We start from the raw sequence: 6,888 nt of genomic DNA on the forward strand, positions 1-6,888 counted from the left end.
GATAACTAGCAACCATCTGTACAAAGTTCGAAATCATTTTGGTTTCTAGTATTTGAGATTATTTTTTTAAATGAATTAATAAATGTAAAAATAGCAAAATTGATGACAAGGTAGCAAATTTTAGAGGTCTGGCTCAGCTAATGTTATCAAATAATAACTAGCAACCATCTGTACAAAGTTCGAATTCATTTTGGTTTCTAGTATTTGAGATTATTTTTTTAAATGAATTAATAACTGTAAAAATAGCAAAATTGATAAAAATTTAGCAATTTTAGAGGTCTGGCTCAGCTAATGTTGTCAAATGATAACTAGCAACCATCTGTACAAAGTTCGAAATCATTTTGGTTTCTAGTATTTGAGATTATTTTTTTAAATGAATTAATAAATGTAAAAATAGCAAAATTGATGACAAGGTAGCAAATTTTAGAGGTCTGGCTCAGCTAATGTTATCAAATAATAACTAGCAACCATCTGTACAAAGTTCGAATTCATTTTGGTTTCTAGTATTTGAGATTATTTTTTTAAATGAATTAATAACTGTAAAAATAGCAAAATTGATAAAAATTTAGCAATTTTAGAGGTCTGGCTCAGTTAATGTTGTCAAATGATAACTAGAAACCATCTGTACAAAGTTCGAATTCATTTTGGTTTCTAGTATTTGAGATTATTTTTTTAAATGAATTAATAACTGTAAAAATAGCAAAATTGATAAAAATTTAGCAATTTTAGAGGTCTGGCTCAGTTAATGTTGTCAAATGATAACTAGAAACCATCTGTACAAAGTTCGAAATCATTTTGGTTTCTAGTATTTGAGATTATTTTTTTAAATGAATTAATAACTGTAAAAATAGCAAAATTGACGAGAAGTAAGCAAATTTTAGAGATCTGGCTAAGTTAATGTTTTCAAATGATAACTAGCAACCATCTGTACAAAGTTCGAATTCATTTTGGTTTCTAGTATTTGAGATTATTTTTTTAAATGAATTAGTAACTGTAAAAATAGCAAAATTGATGACAAGGTAGCAAATTTTAGAGATCTGGCTTAGTTAATGTTTTCAAATTATAACTAGCAACCATCTGTACAATTTTTGAATTTATTTACGTTTTTAGTATTTGAGATTATTTTTTTAATTGAATTAATAACTGTAAAAAATAGCAAAATTGACGAGAAGTAAGCAAATTTTAGAGATCTGGCTTAGTTAATGTTTTCAAATTATAACTAGCAACCATCTGTACAAAGTTCGAAATCATTTTGGTTTCTAGTATTTGAGATTATTTTTTTAAATGAATTAATAACTGTAAAAAATAGCAAAATTGACGAGAAGTAAGCAAATTTTAGAGGTCTGGCTCAGCTAATGTTATCTTATAATAACTAGCAACCATCTGTACAATTTTCGAATTTATTTACGGTTTTAGTATTTGAGATTATTTTTTTAATTGAATTAATAACTGTAAAAAATAGCAAAATTGACGAGAAGTAAGCAAATTTTAGAGATCTGGCTTAGTTAATGTTTTCAAATTATAACTAGCAACCATCTGTACAATTTTTGAATTTATTTACGTTTTTAGTATTTGAGATTATTTTTTTAATTGAATTAATAACTGTAAAAAATAGCAAAATTGACGAGAAGTAAGCAAATTTTAGAGATCTGGCTTAGTTAATGTTTTCAAATTATAACTAGCAACCATCTGTACAAAGTTCGAAATTATTTTGGTTTCTAGTATTTGAGATAATTTTTTTAAATGAATTAGTAACTGTAAAAATAGCAAAATTGATGACAAGGTAGCAAATTTTAGAGGTCTGGCTCAGCTAATGTTATCAAATAATAACTAGGAACCATCTGTACAAAGTTCGAAATCATTTTGGTTTCTAGTATTTGAGATTATTTTTTTAAATGAATTAATAACTGTAAAAATAGCAAAATTGATAAAAATTTAGCAATTTTAGAGGTCTGGCTCAGTTAATGTTGTCAAATGATAACTAGAAACCATCTGTACAAAGTTCGAATTCATTTTGGTTTCTAGTATTTGAGATTATTTTTTTAAATGAATTAATAACTGTAAAAATAGCAAAATTGATAAAAATTTAGCAATTTTAGAGGTCTGGCTCAGTTAATGTTGTCAAATGATAACTAGAAACCATCTGTACAAAGTTCGAAATCATTTTGGTTTCTAGTATTTGAGATTATTTTTTTAAATGAATTAATAACTGTAAAAATAGCAAAATTGATAAAAATTTAGCAATTTTAGAGGTCTGGCTCAGTTAATGTTGTCAAATGATAACTAGAAACCATCTGTACAAAGTTCGAATTCATTTTGGTTTCTAGTATTTGAGATTATTTTTTTAAATGAATTAATAACTGTAAAAAATAGCAAAATTGACGAGAAGTAAGCTAATTTCAGAGATCTGGCTTAGTTAATGTTTCAAATTATAACTAGCAACCATCTGTACAAAGTTCGAAATCATTTTGGTTTCTAGTATTTGAGATTATTTTTTTAAATGAATTAATAACTGTAAAAAATAGCAAAATTGACGAGAAGTTAGCAAATTTTAGAGATCTAGCTTAGTTAATGGTCTCAAATTATAACTAGCAACCATCTGTACAAAGTTCGAAATCATTTTGGTTTCTAGTATTTGAGATTATTTTTTTAAATGAATTAGTAACTGTAAAAATAGCAAAATTGATGACAAGGTAGCAAATTTTAGAGGTCTGGCTCAGCTAATGTTATCAAATAATAACTAGGAACCATCTGTACAAAGTTCGAAATCATTTTGGTTTCTAGTATTTGAGATTATTTTTTTAAATGAATTAATAACTGTAAAAATAGCAAAATTGACGAGAAGTTAGCAAATTTTAGAAATCTGGTTCAGTAAATGTTTTCAAATAATAACTAGGAACCATCTGTACAAAGTTCGAAATCATTTTGGTTTCTAGTATTTGAGATTATTTTTTTAAATGAATTAATAAATGTAAAAAATAGCAAAATTGACGAGAAGTTAGCAAATTTTAGAGATCTGGCTTAGTTAATGTTTTCAAATTATAACTAGCAACCATCTGTACAAAGTTCGAAATCATTTTGGTTTCTAGTATTTGAGATTATTTTTTTAAATGAATTAGTAACTGTAAAAATAGCAAAATTGATGACAAGGTAGCAAATTTTAGAGGTCTGGCTCAGCTAATGTTATCAAATGATAACTAGAAACCATCTGTACAAAGTTCGAAATCATTTTGGTTTCTAGTATTTGAAATTATTTTTTTAAATGAATTAATAACTGTAAAAAATAGCAAAATTGAAGAGAAGTAAGCTAATTTCAGAGATCTGGCTTAGTTAATGTTTTCAAATTATAACTAGCAACCATCTGTACAAAGTTCGAAATCATTTTGGTTTCTAGTATTTGAGATTATTTTTTTAAATGAATTAATAACTGTAAAAATAGCAAAATTGATAAAAATTTAGCAATTTTAGAGGTCTGGCTCAGCTAATGTTGTCAAATGATAACTAGCAACCATCTGTACAAAGTTCGAAATCATTTTGGTTTCTAGTATTTGAGATTATTTTTTTAAATGAATTAATAAATGTAAAAATAGCAAAATTGATGACAAGGTAGCAAATTTTAGAGGTCTGGCTCAGCTAATGTTATCAAATAATAACTAGCAACCATCTGTACAAAGTTCGAATTCATTTTGGTTTCTAGTATTTGAGATTATTTTTTTAAATGAATTAATAACTGTAAAAATAGCAAAATTGATAAAAATTTAGCAATTTTAGAGGTCTGGCTCAGTTAATGTTGTCAAATGATAACTAGAAACCATCTGTACAAAGTTCGAATTCATTTTGGTTTCTAGTATTTGAGATTATTTTTTTAAATGAATTAATAACTGTAAAAATAGCAAAATTGATAAAAATTTAGCAATTTTAGAGGTCTGGCTCAGTTAATGTTGTCAAATGATAACTAGAAACCATCTGTACAAAGTTCGAAATCATTTTGGTTTCTAGTATTTGAGATTATTTTTTTAAATGAATTAATAACTGTAAAAATAGCAAAATTGACGAGAAGTAAGCAAATTTTAGAGATCTGGCTAAGTTAATGTTTTCAAATGATAACTAGCAACCATCTGTACAAAGTTCGAATTCATTTTGGTTTCTAGTATTTGAGATTATTTTTTTAAATGAATTAATAAATGTAAAAAATAGCAAAATTGACGAGAAGTAAGCAAATTTTAGAGATCTGGCTTAGTTAATGTTTTCAAATTATAACTAGCAACCATCTGTACAAAGTTCGAATTCATTTTGGTTTCTAGTATTTGAGATTATTTTTTTAAATGAATTAATAAATGTAAAAATAGCAAAATTGATGACAAGGTAGCAAATTTTAGAGGTCTGGCTCAGCTAATGTTATCACATAATAACTAGCAACCATCTGTACAATTTTCGAATTTATTTACGGTTTTAGTATTTGAGATTATTTTTTTAATTGAATTAATAACTGTAAAAAATAGCAAAATTGACGAGAAGTTAGCAAATTTTAGAGATCTGGCTTAGTTAATGTTTTCAAATTATAACTAGCAACCATCTGTACAAAGTTCGAAATCATTTTGGTTTCTAGTATTTGAGATTATTTTTTTAAATGAATTAATAACTGTAAAAATAGAAAAATTGATAAAAATTTAGCAATTTTAGAGGTCTGGCTCAGTTAATGTTGTCAAATGATAACTAGCAACCATCTGTACAAAGTTCGAAATCATTTTGGTTTCTAGTATTTGAGATTATTTTTTTAAATGAATTAATAACTGTAAAACTAGCAAAATTGATAAAAATTTAGCAATTTTAGAGGTCTGGCTCAGTTAATGTTGTCAAATGATAACTAGAAACCATCTGTACAAAGTTCGAATTCATTTTGGTTTCTAGTATTTGAGATTATTTTTTTAAATGAATTAATAACTGTAAAAATAGCAAAATTGATAAAAATTTAGCAATTTTAGAGGTCTGGCTCAGTTAATGTTGTCAAATGATAACTAGAAACCATCTGTACAAATTTCGAAATCATTTTGGTTTCTAGTATTTGAGATTATTTTTTTAAATGAATTAATAACTGTAAAAATAGCAAAATTGACGAGAAGTAAGCAAATTTTAGAGATCTGGCTAAGTTAATGTTTTCAAATGATAACTAGCAACCATCTGTACAAAGTTCGAATTCATTTTGGTTTCTAGTATTTGAGATTATTTTTTTAAATGAATTAATAAATGTAAAAAATAGCAAAATTGACGAGAAGTAAGCAAATTTTAGAGATCTGGCTTAGTTAATGTTTTCAAATTATAACTAGCAACCATCTGTACAATTTTTGAATTTATTTACGTTTTTAGTATTTGAGATTATTTTTTTAATTGAATTAATAACTGTAAAAAATAGCAAAATTGACGAGAAGTAAGCAAATTTTAGAGGTCTGGCTCAGCTAATGTTATCTTATAATAACTAGCAACCATCTGTACAATTTTCGAATTTATTTACGGTTTTAGTATTTGAGATTATTTTTTTAATTGAATTAATAACTGTAAAAAATAGCAAAATTGACGAGAAGTAAGCAAATTTTAGAGATATGGCTTAGTTAATGTTTTCAAATTATAACTAGCAACCATCTGTACAATTTTTGAATTTATTTACGTTTTTAGTATTTGAGATCATTTTTTTAATTGAATTAATAACTGTAAAAAATAGCAAAATTGACGAGAAGTAAGCAAATTTTAGAGATCTGGCTAAGTTAATGTTTTCAAATTATAACTAGCAACCATCTGTACAAAGTTCGAAATCATTTTGGTTTCTAGTATTTGAGATAATTTTTTTAAATGAATTAATAACTGTAAAAAATAGCAAAATTGACGAGAAGTAAGCAAATTTTAGAGGTCTGGCTCAGCTAATGTTATCTTATAATAACTAGCAACCATCTGTACAATTTTCGAATTTATTTACGGTTTTAGTATTTGAGATTATTTTTTTAATTGAATTAATAACTGTAAAAAATAGCAAAATTGACGAGAAGTACGCAAATTTTAGAGATCTGGCTTAGTTAATGTTTTCAAATTATAACTAGCAACCATCTGTACAATTTTTGAATTTATTTACGTTTTTAGTATTTGAGATTATTTTTTTAATTGAATTAATAACTGTAAAAAATAGCAAAATTGACGAGAAGTAAGCAAATTTTAGAGATCTGGCTTAGTTAATGTTTTCAAATTATAACTAGCAACCATCTGTACAAAGTTCGAAATTATTTTGGTTTCTAGTATTTGAGATAATTTTTTTAAATGAATTAGTAACTGTAAAAATAGCAAAATTGATGACAAGGTAGCAAATTTTAGAGGTCTGGCTCAGCTAATGTTATCAAATAATAACTAGGAACCATCTGTACAAAGTTCGAAATCATTTTGGTTTCTAGTATTTGAGATTATTTTTTTAAATGAATTAATAACTGTAAAAATAGCAAAATTGACGAGAAGTAAGCTAATTTCAGAGATCTGGCTTAGTTAATGTTTCAAATTATAACTAGCAACCATCTGTACAAAGTTCGAATTCATTTTGGTTTCTAGTATTTGAGATTATTTTTTTAAATGAATTAATAAATATAAAAAATAGCAAAATTGACGAGAAGTAAGCAAATTTTAGAGATCTGGCTTAGTTAATGTTTTCAAATTATAACTAGCAACCATCTGTACAATTTTTGAATTTATTTACGTTTTTAGTATTTGAGATTATTTTTTTAATTGAATTAATAACTGTAAAAAATAGCAAAATTGACGAGAAGTAAGCAAATTTTAGAGATCTGGCTTAGTTAATATTTTCAAATTATAACTAGCAACCATCTGTACAAAGTTCGAAATCATTTTGGT

This window comes from Vanessa atalanta, chromosome W (genome assembly GCF_905147765.1).
Source record: "Vanessa atalanta chromosome W, ilVanAtal1.2, whole genome shotgun sequence".
In the NCBI taxonomy this organism is placed as follows: Eukaryota; Metazoa; Arthropoda; class Insecta; order Lepidoptera; family Nymphalidae; genus Vanessa; species Vanessa atalanta.